We start from the raw sequence: 14,880 nt of genomic DNA, 5'->3' as shown, positions 1-14,880 counted from the left end.
ACTTTCCCACACTTTGTGAAAAATAGCATCCTACTGATCTAGAAAGATTGTTAGGCAACTGCTAGACATATATTAATAATAATCAAACTGTTGAAAATTAAAGATAAGAAAAAGAATGTTGAGGGAAGCTAGATTAAAAGGCACATACAGAGGAATAAATATATTAATCATAGCTGCTTTCACATAAAAAAATTAAAAGTAAAAATGGAGAAATAAATATAAAACAAAATTTTGTATAAAACAAAATTGGAACAAAAACAATTATTATCTACACAGTGTTCCATATCAAAAAAATATATTAAATGTATTCTTGTACCTTTTTGATATATCATCGTTATACGTATTTTTGAGATATCTGTGATATTTTTATATATGTATACAATGTGTAATGATTAAATAAGGGTAACTGGTATATCCATCACCTCAAACATTTATTTTTTTCTTTGTGTTTAGAACATTACAATTTTTCTCTTATAGCTATTTTGAAATATATCACAAATTATTGTTAACTATAATTTCCCTATTGTACTACCAAGCACTAGAAATTATTCCTTCTATATTTCAAAAAGTAGGATGAAATGAGGAATATATTACTAGCATATCTACATTTCAAGAAAAATAAAAAGAAGTATTTCAAGTAGAAGAAAAATGATGCCACATGAAAATTCAGATCTGCATAAAATAATGATAAAAGTAAGCCCCCAAATGGTAAATAATTTTGTAAATATAAACAAAAACTTTTAATTCATATTATCTTAATATTTTACAAGTCAACTAACCGAAGCAAAAACAATAACATTATCTTGTGGCACTTATCATATATGCAAAGGGAAAATATATGACAGTAACAACTCAAAGTAGAGAGGTAATAAATGCAAATATATACTTTTAATTTACTTATATCTTACATGAAGTTTCTTGATGTTACTTGTTTTAAGCTAAGAATGAATACACAAACAGATACAGTTATCACTGTGCAAAACTAATAAATAGAAATATATCTAAATATATAAAGGAAATAAAATGAAATGGTTAAAAAAGTTGGACTAATCCAAAAGAGGATAGGAAAAGAAAGAAGGGGAAAAAAAGAATAAAAAATGCATCATGTAAAAAAGTAGTATCAAGTTAGTATATTAATTATATTAAAATTAAACAGACTAAGATATTAAATCAACTAAAAATTTCAATTAAAATTAAATTATAAAACCTGATTTAGGAAAAAACAAGGAACTGTCAAAAATTTCACCTTAAATATAAAGGCAAAGATAAGTTGAGATAATAGAAGAAAAAGTGTATACTATGCAAACAGGAAGAATAAAAATGCTGGCATTGTATATTGTATATTATTATCATACAGATTAAACTTCAAGAAATGGAATATTACCAGAGATGAAAAGGAGCATTTTATAATGATAAAGAGATAATTCAATAGAAAGATATGATGATCCTATATATTTATGTACTTAATAACTGATGGGTAAAAATATAAGAAACAATAATGATAGACATAAAGGGAGAAATGCCAAATTCGCAATCATAATTTGATGCTTTAACAGTACACTCTCATAAATTGATGGAACAACAGTGATAAAAGCTGTAGAAAGATTTCAACAAATTACAAAACCATTTGAGCTAAATGATATTTACAGAACCTAGTACACAAAATTTACACAATACACAACTTTTTCAAGTACACATTAAACATTAACCAAGATAGACCATATGCTAGGACATAAAGTAATATTCAAAACATATTAAAAGATTAATTTATTATGGAGTATATTATCTATCCACAAGATATTAGTATCAAAATTTGAATTAGCACATGTCAAAATCTGTGCGATATAATTCATGCAGTGCTTAAAAGGAAATTTATGGTTTTACATGCCTGTATTGTTAATAGCACATAAGAAAAGCTTAAGAATCTATGGCTTAAGAATTCACTTTAAGAAGCTGGAAGGAAAAAAAATTAAACCTGAAGTCAATCAAAGTGGGGAAAATAAAATAAGAGAAGAAATTGATGTTAGAGAAAAAATAAAATCAATAAAGAAAAAAATGCTGAAAGGATCTTATTCTTTGAACACATATGTAAATTAATAAACCTTTAGTAAAACTGATTACAAAAGAGAAAATACAAATAGTCAATATTAAGCCACTAAATAACCTACAGATATTAAGAGTATAATAAAGGAACATCTAATAGAATTTTGTGCCAATAAAATCTGATAATGTAGACAATATGAACAAATTGCTTGCAAAATAATTTAACAAATTGAGGCAAGAAAGAAAAATATTGAATAGTGCTACATTTATTATATTAATATCAATTATATTTGTAATTTGAAACATTTCTACAGAGCAAACTAGTGAATTCTATCCAGCACATCAAGAAGAAATAATAACAATCTTGCACAAATTATTTTTAAAACTCAGAAAGAAGTATTTTCTAATTTGCCTTATGAGTGTGGCATAATCTTGATAGCAAAACCTGACAAAAATATGTCAAAGAAAGACAATTAAAGGTGAATATCCCTCATAAACATGATGGAAAAATCTTAATATGAGTGAATTGAATCCAGCAACATATAAAAAGGATAATACTTTTTAAGAAACTGGGATTTCTCCAAAAATGCATAGTTTGTTTGACATCTAACAAAGAATGTAATTTACTACACAAATTGAATAAAAACAAAGACCTAGAGTATCTTATCAATAAAAGCAAGAGAAAAAGCATTTGTCAAAATTCAACATCTAATTATAATTATTAAAAAAATATTTCATCAACCTTAGAATAGAAGAAATATCCTTAACCAGATAAGGTTATCCACAAAAGAAGGGGATAGGATAGGGTAGGGTAGGGTAGGATAGGATAGGATAAGATAGGATAGGATGATTCACACACAGTAATGGAATACTGAACTGTTTTCCTCTAGCATCAAAAATCAAGGTAGGACGTCTGCTCTCACATTTTCAACAACATCTGTAGGTCCTAGTCAGTGATGTGAGGCAAGTTAAAAAAAAATTAAGGCATATAGATTTTAAATAATTTAATCAATCTTTGCATACAATATAATTATTTATGTAGAAAATCACAAAGGATCTAAAAAAATTTCTAAAACTAATAAGTAATTTTAGAAGTATTGCTGAATGCAGGTCAATGCTTTAAAAAGATTGTATTTCTATATAATAGTAACAAAGAATTCAAAAATAAAAGTTTAAAATAGTAGCATTTTAAAAGGAAAATGTTTAGAAATAAATTTAACATAAAATGTGGAAGACATCTTCATTGAAAACTTCAAAACATAGTTGAGATAAATTAAAGAAAATTTCAGTAAATGGAGACATATGAGCTCTGTCTGGAAAGTATCCAGTCATGTAATATTACAAATAGAGACATTTATTGAAGAACATGCAATATACAAGAAACATTGTACATGGGACAATTACTGCCTCAGTCCCCTTCAAAGTAGGCACCTTGGGATCTCACACAGTTCTCCCTGCATCTATTAACCTAACTCATACACGTTCATCATTCTCAGATGTTCTGCTTGTTGCGGGCCTTCCAGAATGTGGATCACTTTTGACAGATTTTTCAACCCTCTTTGAGTGTTTGTGCCACACTTTTATTTGTGCTGCACTCATTGCATTGTTCCTGAAAGCCTTCCGAATTATCTGAATAATTTCTGTGGAGGAATATTCAAGCTTAACCCAAAATTTGATGCAAGTTGTTTACTCTACTCGCTTAGTCATTTTGAATGGGATGGCCACACAGTACACGTGCTAACTCAAGGGTCTGTAGCGCCCTACCGACTAGTATCTTGAAGATATCATTGTTCACGCATGCACATTACAGTCCACTCGTCTTGGCTGCCAGATTACATTAACGTTGTGCAAACTGTTCTCGTTATGTTAACAATGGCTGAATACTTTCCAGACAGACCTCGTATACCATGTTTATGGATTAGAAGACTTGATGTTGTCAAGTGTCTTTTCCTGCCAAATTGATTTATAAATTCAGTGCAATCCCAATGAAATTGTTAATAGGCTTTTTGTTTGTTTGTTTAAGAAACTGTCAAACTGACTCTAAAATGTATATGGAAATGCAAAGAACCCAGGGAAACAAAAGTTTCTGGAAAATAAAACAAAATAGAGGATTTTTTTTCTACTGACTTTAAGACTTACCATTAAGGTATAGTAATCAGGACAGTATTATGCTAGGATAATAATAAACAAATATATCAATAAAATAGAATACAAATTCTGGAAACAGATTCACTCATAGTCACCTGGGATTTGACGACAATGCCAAGACAATTCAATGGGGAACAGGTAATGTTTTTATCAAATAGTGTTGAAACAGCTAGTATTCATATGGACAAAGTGTATCTTAAATGATAACTCATACAATGCATAAAATTTGATTTGAAAAAGATGATAGACCTTAATGTTGAACATAAAACTCTTAAGCTTCTGGAAGTAGATATAGGAGAATATATATACAACTCTGTGGAAAGCAAAGGTGTTTTTAGACAAGCCACAAAAATCACTAAGCATAGAATAAATATTGATACATTGCATTGATACATCTGTTCATTCTTAAGCAGCTCTAAGAAAATGAAAAAGAAAGCCATGGTTATGGAAAAATACTTATAATAGGTATATCTGACAAAGTACTTGTGTCTAGATTATATAAAGAGCTCCTATAACTCAATAATAAAAAGAAAATGTACACAGCCCAATAAAAATCATCACAATTAGTGAACAGAAGTTTCAAAAAGTACTATACACAATGGGCAAGAATAACAAGTTGTTTAACAAATGCAAATTAAAATCATAATGACACAGTACTTCACAACCAATAGAGGGTATAAAATTGTAAAGGACTGAAAATATCAAATGTTGGTGATAATGTAGAACAGCTAGAACTTTCATATCAATACATATTAATGCAACACACTCCTATTCTATGTCTAAGCAAATCTACTCCTAGAAAATAATATTATCCAAGAGAAATGAAAAGATTGGTCCACAAAAAAGACTTGCAAACAAATGTTCATAACTTTATTCATAATATCACCAAACTGGAAATAACCCCAACTGTCTACAAGCAGGAAAATTAATGAATGAATTGAGGTATATTCATTCAATGGAATACTGCACAATAACTTTAAAAATAAACGCCAATAAATACATCGTTGCGAACTCTCAAAACCCAGTCATGAAAGAATAGATATACATAAGTCCATTTATATGGAGCTCACTAAAAAGGTAAAATTATCTATGGTGAGATAAAATAATGAAGAATAGTTGCCTATGAGAGACAGGGATTTACTAGAGAAAGAAAAAAAGAATTTCTAGGATAAAGGAAGTGCTCTATGCTTCAATCAGAGTGCTAGTTATTGCTTATAGATTTTACCAAACTTATCACATGGTACCTTTAAAAGCAGTACATTTCAATGAATGTAAATTATGCAAAAGTAAAAAGGACTCTGGCTAATGTCCAGCGTGGACACTGAGAAACAGCCAAACTCATTATTATGCCTTTGTGAATATCTCTATGTCCATAGCTGATTGCTCTCTTCTTTAAGTATTTTTTCCTTTATCAGTGAAATATTTTGGGTTGTCTTTTTGATATTCTGCATTTTTGAAGTCTATCTTTCAAATATAAATATTATTACTTTATTGAAGTGCTATAACTAAGGGGAAGTTTTTTCCAAGTTTAAAACTCAGGAATTTATAAATTTAATATTGGTTATCTGGAAGTAACTCGGGAAGGTAAACCCTCCAAATTTTTAGAAACGAGTTGGGGTGATAGTTGCCTTGTGAGACAGAAGTTTTAAAATTAAAAAGCAGAGATACAATGTAATATGAAGTAGACAGGAAAACAACATACCAGGAATACATAAATGTAACCTGACTGTATGGATTAAGAAAGCTAAAGAATAAATGAGCCAATCAAAAAGAGTTAAGATTAAACCATAAATCCTATAGAAAAGGAATTTGTAGATAGAGGTTTTGGCAGCTGCTAGCCCACCACAGTTCTGCAGAAAGAGAACTTTGGCCATCAGCCTTGAAATACACTCAGACTGCTGGCAGACCAATCCCTATGCTGAGAAGAATAAGACATGCTGTTTGCTTTATGGGTTTTTTGATATGTGTCTGTCCTTTGACACATGGAACACTTGTGGAATGATGACAGAATCATGAATCTGAGTCAGTAAATTTGGTGGTCAGACATTGGATCATAAAAATTTTAGCATAAAAGAACCTGCCACTTTATAAGGGTTTTAGAGATAAGGACGAACTCATCTTCCATCTTTCCAACTGTATTCCCATTGTTTCACTTCTTTTTATTTCTATTACTTTTACAGAAAAATATTCTTGCCATTTATTCTTTTCTTAAATTCTCTATCCTGTTGGATCTGCAGAATTTGCTCGCATTTATATTTTTTATATTTTATTTTTTTTGAATTTTTTTGATTTCAGAATATTACAGGGGTACAAATGTTTAGGTTACACATACTGCCTTTGCCCCACCCCCATCAGAGCTACAATTGTGTCCATCCCCCAGATGGTGCATTTGGGTTTTTATTCATGGCACATACATGTCTCTCAGATTAGTGTGGATTTATCTTCTGAGTATTAGTCTCTGAATTATTCCTCTATTATATCCTTCTATCTTGTGTGAAGTATCAGTACCAGCTTCTGGTGGCAGATTTTATTTTTTGCTATGAAATTTTTGCTCTGTTCTCTTCCTAGTAAGAGCTTTATCCAGACTCATTTATTGACATGTGGCATGAGAGGCCCTCCTGAAGCAGATACTACATTCTGTCCCATTTATTTGTGGCTTGGCCACATTACAAGCTTTAGCCAATGGGATGTGAGGGAGCATAACATACAGAAACATCTGAGAAGAAAAAAACTTGGGGAGGCACCAAGACTTTCTTCCCAGTCTCTTGCTGGATGTCCTAAATAAGGACCACTCCTTGAAGCTGGAATCCAGAAGAAGACAAGGAAAACAGCCACGGAAGTTGACACACAGCCACTGACATCTCTCATGAACAAGAAATCAATGTGGGCTATTGTAAGCCACCTTGATTTAGGGGGTAATTTGTTGTTAATAATGCTGACTAATAAAATTCATATACAAGATTAGGAAATAAGCAAAATGAAAAATTTTAACAACAAATTTGAATTGTAAATTTGAATCCATTTTAGCTGATGTGCTAAGAGTGAAAAAATACATTTGAACAAAAATAAAAATAAGTTTAAAGTTATTAAAATTCACATTAATAAAAAATAAGAAAATAATACTCTACAATCTAGAGTTACTAAAAGGTATAATTTCTTTGTCTTTTGGTTTTAACAATTTAAGATTAAATAACTAGTCTTCTCCTCACTTAACCATCACTCCTGAGCTTTGAGGAGAGATCTCTCCTTCTTCAGCATGCCTTCACAAGTGGAGACAGTTTTTCTTTGACATGTCATCTAAGTCATGGCCAGGAATAGAAAAGAAACCTTTTTTGGTTCCCCATTACATGTACAAAACATCTCTCCATCTCCTTTGGAGATTATATCATCAATGGTATTTTCCTCTACCACCCCTCACACTATCATCTACAGGTTATCTATTCTCTCCCGGAAATTAGAGGCATGAACAACTCATGTAATCTGCAGTTACTTGTATGGCCATTCTTCGTGACTTATAGATAACACTGTAAATGTATTCCTTTGCCAAAAACTTAAGTGGATGACTCCACTATATCTTCTTCATATTTCCTTCTAAGGCATGTGGTCAAAAGTAAATAGCTTTATACTTAGGTTGTACAAGAATTATAAAATATCCTGATATTTTAGATCTTCCTGGTTAAGTTTTAAAGTGTATTTCTTTGTTTTTTTTTTCCTAATGATAGTATTATAGTTGCAACTATGATATGCTGTCACAGTTTGCATAAACTGTAATATTTTTAAGCCTATGTGTCTAGCCACAATACCTATGCTATCCATGGATATTTTGAAGCAAAGTTTTTAGGTGGCATGTAGGCAATTATGGTTGTGGAAATGCAGAGGGCAGATCATTTATTTATATTATGTTGGGTAGGCAAAGGTCAAATGTGAATTAGACTCATTATTTTTCTTGTATTCCCACAGGCTCCTTCTATTGATTCATTTTCCCAGAGCAACTTTCTCCTGCTACTGGCTAGGAATATCTTGATTTAGCATTCAAATTTTAGTTCATAAGGACTTTAGTTAGTTATTTCCTCGACTATTCACTTTACGAAAGCTGAGATTATTAAAATTTGAATCTTTTATTGAAATCATTAAATCATGAAATGTGTATATCCTAATATAATTACTTACTTTAAGGATTACAAACTCAAATTCCTGGAGAGAACAAGCAAATAAAAATAAATCAATAAAAGTTCTGTAATAAATAAAAACTATAAAGAAATTAAGATAACACAACTGCTACTCAACTCTACCTATTGTTACTTTCAGAGAAGCTGAGTCTGGTATTATCATGTCTTATGATATCTTTAAAAAGAAATTTGGAATACTGGCAACTAATTATTTGTGTGTGTATGTATTTAATTTCAATCGACTTTTCAGGGAAGCAAAAGTCCTCTGCAGGCTACATCCATCACTAGTCTTCCAGTTGATAATGATCTCAGTATTATAATTTTTAAATGTTCTAACAATAAACATTAAAACATTATTTAAATGTTGTCATCTGCTTCAGAAAATTCAATTTACATAGAACTGTTCCATGTAATACTATGTACATTGAAGCAATATTTTTTGGAGAAATTCATTGTGTACTACTGGAACTTTAAAAGCAGTTACATAGATGTGTACCTCTCAAAAGAGATATAGTATAAAAGGAAGATGGGTTACACTAATTAAGAAATTAATTGGGTGATTTGATTGGGCAATATGAAAAAAGAAAGATCCTAAGAAAGAGGTAAGAAGTTGGTTAAACCAGATACAAGAGGGAATTTTCAAACATCCACAAATATTGAAGAAATTAAAATTCCAAGCAATAAATTTCACATAATATTCACTATTAAATCACCTCTATTCAATAGGAGAGCAAGCTTGAGCAATGTTTAGCCTTATGATTACCCTCTTCCTACCAGACAATTCCCCTTATCACATTTGATCAGAGAAACACAGGAAAAAGAGATATAAGGTAGGACATCTGGGACTTCCCAAAACATGTGTGGGATAGTGTATTTACTTATTTATTAACATTTCAGGGGTCTGTGCAGCAGGAAAAAAAACAGTAATAATTAGGACTATGGAACTGAAGGACATGAGGGTTTGCAAACTAAATAAAACATTGACTGTGGGCAAATGAAGTAGTGCCTATTGCAAATCGGGGTATATCTGACCAGCAGTAGTTCAAAGATGTCTCTCAAAGGACATTCCAAATGAATATTAGAAATAGAAGAATATTTGACTAATAATACATAAGAACTGTGTCATGTAAGGACATCATGTTTAAATAGAGATCAGAGTACTCAGTGCAAAGGACAGTGTTGTAAGTGACATGGGTCAAACAGGGGGGAAGAATTGAGAATAGCAATGTTGATATTTTCCTGTTTAACCAGAAATTATGCTAGATTTCTGATTGTGTCTTCTACTTAAGGTCAAGGTCACACTTCTATTGTAAGCCTATTCTATTTGGTACTTATGTATGAAAAAAAGTAACAGAAAAAAATGAATATGCATATAAAAATATCTATGAATGTTTTATTGATATTCATGTGGGTAAAAGGAATTAATTTAGAAATAAAAATTAAAACTAGATATCTTGTCTAAAAACTCTAAAAGATAGAATTGCCTAGTGGTAAACAGCAGGGATTTCTTATTAATATATTTCTTGCTTTTTCTGATCATTGATTCATAGGAAAGAGGCCAAGCATGAATGATCCTCACTATATTATAATATCATCAACAAAAACATCAGCATGTTCATCTGTGATGGTTAATTTTATGTGCTAACTTGGCAAGGCCATGGTACTGAGATATGTGGCACACACCAGTCTGGATGTTGCGTAAAGGTACATTTTAAAGTGAAATTAACTTTTTTGAGTAAAACTTCCAAAGCACAAGCAACCAAAGCAAAATTGGACAAATAAGATCACATCAAGCTAAAGAGCTTCTGCACAGCAAATAAAATAATCAACAAAGGGAAGAGGCAATGCACAGAATGAGAGAAAAAATATTTGCAACCTACTCATCTGACAAGGGATTAAAAATCAGAATATATGAGGAGCTCCAACAGCTCAGTAGGAAAAAATCAAATAATCTGATTAAAAATGAGCAAAAGATTTGAATAGATATTTCTCAAAATAAGACATATAAATGGCTAATAGGCATATGAAAAAAGGCTCTCCATCTTTAGTCATCAGAGAAATGCAAATCAAAACTACAATGACATATCATCTCACTTTAGTTAAAATGGCTTTTATCAAAAAGACAGGCAATAATGACTGCTGGTGAGGACATGGAGAAAGGGGAACACTCATACACTTTTGGTAGGAATGTAAATCAGTACAACCGCTATGGATAACATATGGAAGTTCCTCAAAAAACTGAAAAAAAAATAGAACTACCATATGACCCAGCAACCCCACTGCTAGGTATATACCCAAACAAAAGGAAATCAATACATTGAAAAGATATCTGTACTCCCATGTTTATTGCAGCACTATTTGCAATAGCCAAGATTTGAAATCAACCTAAATGTCCATCAATGGATTAATGGATAAAGAAATCGTGGTACATATGCACAATGGATTATTCTATAGCCATAAAAATGAATAACTCCTGCCATTTGCAATAACATGGGTGGAACAGAAGAATATCATGATAAGTAAAATAAACCAAGCACAAAAAGACAAATATCATATGTTCTTAATCATATGTGGGAACTAAATATTAAAACAATTGATCTCATGGAGACAGAGAGTAGAATGATGGTTACAAGAGGCTGAGAAGAGTAGTGGGGAGGAGAGGATAAAGTGGGGATGGATAATGGGTACAAATATATAGTTAGATAGATAGAATGAATAATATTTGATTATACAAAAAAGTGACTATAATCAATAATAATTTAGGGTATACTTAAAAATAGCTAAAAGAGTAGAAGTGGAATTTTCCTAACACAAAGAAATTATAAAATGCTTGAGGTGATGGATACTCCAGTTACCCTTATTTGGTTAATACATATTGTATGCCTGTATCAAAATATCATATGTATCCTATAAATATATACAATTATTATATACCTATGATAATTGAAAATTTAAAAAAATTAACTTGTAAAAATAAGAATAAAAGATACCACACTGTATAATGTGGGTGGGCCTCACCCAGTCATTCGAAGGTCTTAATTAAAACCAGACTGAAATCCTCCAAGAAAGAGGTAATTCTGCCCCTAGGATGTTTTTGGATTTGAACTGCAACATCAACTCTTTCCTGGGTCTTCAGCCTGCCAGACTATCCTGTAGATTTTGGAATTGTTGAGTTACACACAATTATGTGTGTTCATTCTGTAAAATAAATCTCATTTTCTCTACACATGCAAATATCTTCCTGGTTCTGTTTCTCTAGAAAACTCCGAATTGTATGCCATTTAACACTCCCATTATTAAAAATGCCATGGGTTTTAATTTTCATTTCCCTGATGATTAGTGACATTGAGCACTTTTCATATCTTTGTTGGCCTTACTCCTATTAGAATGGCTTTTATTAAAAAGTCCAAAAACAATAGATACTGGCATGGATGCAGAGGGAAAGGAATGCTTATACACTGCTGGTGGGACTGCAAATTAGTAGAACCCCTGTGGAAACAGTATGGAGATTTCTCAAGGAAGTTAAAGTAGACCAACCATTCGATCCAGCAATCCCTACTGGGTATCCACCCAAAGAAAAAGAAATCTTTTTATCAAAAAGACATCTACACTTGAATGTTTATTGCAGAACAATTCACAATTGCAAAGATGTGGAATCAACCCAAGTGCCCATCAGTTCATGAGTGGATTAACAAAATTTGGCATATGTATACCATGGAGTGCTACTCAGCCAGAAAAAAATGATGAATTAATGCTTTCGCAGCAATTTGGGAGGAACTGGAGATCATTATTATAAGCAAAGTATCTCAAGAATGGTAAAACAAATACCACATATACTCTCTAATAAATTGGAACTAAGTGATGGGCACACAAGTGCACAGAGGGAAGTAAAAGTCATAGGAAATCAAGCAGGGGAAGCAGGGAAGAGACAAGGGGCAAAAACCCACATAATGGGTATAATGAACACTATTCAGCTGATGGGAATATTTACAGCCCTGATTCAAGCCATGTATTAAAAACATTTACTAGCAAAGAACAATTAGAATTTGAAATGAAACACAATATCATTTATATTAGCACCCAAAACAATGGCATACTTAGGTATAAATCTAACCTAATATATATATATAAGATATATATGAAAAAAGTATAAAACTCTGATGAAATAAATCAAAGAAGAACTAAATAAATGGAAATATAGCCTATGTTCATGAATAGAAAGATTCAATATTGTCAAGATGTCAGTTCTTCCCAATATGAACCAAGGATTCAGTGCAATCTCTATTGAAATCACAGTAAACTATTTTGTGGATATCAACAACCTGATTCCAAACTGTATACAGAGAGACAAAAGACTCAAAATAGCCAATACAGAATTGAAGGAGAATCAAAGTTGGAGGACTGATGCTAACCTATTTCAAGATTTCTTATAAAGCTATAATAATCAAGACAGTGTGGTATGTACTGGTGAAAGAATAGACAAATAAACCAGTGGAACAGAATAGAGAGCCCAGAATGGACCCACACAAATATATTCAAATGACCTTTGACAAAGGAGCAAAGGCAATACAGTGGGAAAAATACAGTCTTTTAACAAATGGTGCTGGAACTACTGGATATCCATATGCAAAAAAAAAAAAATTAATCCAGACACATACTTCACACCCTTCACAAAAATTAATGCAAAATGTATCACAGACGTAAATGTAAAACATAAAACAATAAAATACCTAAAAGATAACATTAAAAAACTAGGTTACCTTGGGTTTAGATTTTATATGCATCAAAGGTATAATCAATAAAAGAAATAATTGCTAAGTTGGACTTCATTAAAATTAAAAAACTTTTACTGTGTGAAAGAAACTGTCAAGAGAATCAGAGGACAAGCCATAGACTGGGAGAAAATATTTTTGAAAGACATATGTCATAAAAGACTGTTATTCAAAACATACAAAGAACTCTTAAAACTCAACAGTAAGAAAATGAACAGCCTAATGAAAAATCTCAGCAAAAGTTCTGAAGAGACACCTAATCAATGAAAATAAGCTCATAAAAGATGTTTGACACAATATGGCATTAGAAAATTGCAAATTAAAACCCTGAGATACTACTACACACTTATTAGAATGGCCAAAATCCAAAACACTGATAAGAACAAATGCTAGCAAGGATATTGAGCAACAATAACTCTTACTTACTGTTAAGGGGAATGCAAAATGGTACAGCCATTTTGGAAGGCGCTTTGACAGTTTCTCACAGAAGTAAACATATTCTTACCATACAATCCACCAATGTTTTTTCTTGCAATTTAACTAAATGACTTGAAAAGCGTTACATCTACACAACAACCTGTACACAGTTTTGTTCATAACTGCCTATATAGCAGGTTTATTTATAATTACCAAAACTTGGAAGCAACAAAAATGTCCTTCAGTTAGTGAGTGGATAAATAAACTGTTGTATGACCATACAATGGAATATTATTTGGTGCTAAAAAGAAATGAGCTTTCAAATCATGAAAAAACATGGAGAAATCTGTTTTTAAACCATGGAAAAAAACAGAGAGCATATTACTAAGTCAAAGAAGGCGATCTGAAAAGGCTCCTTATTGTATGATTTCAACCATGTGACACTTTGGAAAGGCAAAACTATGGAGAAAGCAAAAATATTAGTGACAGCAGGGACTGGGATGAAGGGGAGTGACAAAGAGGCACAAAAAGCCAGAGCACAGAAGAATTTTAGGGCAATGACACTATTTTGTACTATACTATAATGGTGAATACATGTCATTTTACATTTGCCAAAACCCATAGAATATACACCACTAGAATGAACCCTAATGTAAACTATGGACTATAAGTGATAATGATAGGTCAATGTACGTACATTGATTTTTTTTAAAAAAATGTAATTCTCTAATTAGGAATGTTGATAGTGAGGGAAGCTATGAGTGAAGGTGGGGGTATATGGTAACTCTGTATTTTTTGCTCAATTTTGCTATAAACATAAAACTGCTCTAAAAAATAGTCTATTAAAAATGTCATAGTCCATTAAAAACCCTACCATGAGAATGCAAGTGTCTATCCATTTCCTGCCAGCTAAATTTGAAGGCACAGCCAGCAATTAAAACATAAATTTAAATTCAGTTAAAGGATAAAGTAGCATTTAAAACCAGCTGCCATAACGTGCATTATTTATTTATAGGGTATTGTGTAATTGCAGAATTGTGCTGAATAAAGACAAATGTGTGCTCTTCAATGAAGAACTTACAGTCTAAAGATAGAATGAAAATTTAAGAACAGCTTTATTTTCTCAGGATCATCAAAATGAGCATTCTAATGGAAGGAGGTGATTCCAAAAGACACATTGCATGGAAAATACATTTTACCCAATATTTACAGTTCTTGTACCTATTTCCATACTGAGAAGAACCACATTGACCACCCTTTGGTCTAAGTATTGGCCCATAAGTTTATTTTTTAATTGGCAAATTGTGATGCATGTATATTTCATGAATCTA

Source organism: Lemur catta, chromosome 12 (assembly GCF_020740605.2).
Source record: "Lemur catta isolate mLemCat1 chromosome 12, mLemCat1.pri, whole genome shotgun sequence".
NCBI lineage: Eukaryota > Metazoa > Chordata > Mammalia > Primates > Lemuridae > Lemur > Lemur catta.
The sequence above is the reverse complement of the archived record's forward strand: the minus strand, read 5'-3'. Positions refer to the sequence as shown.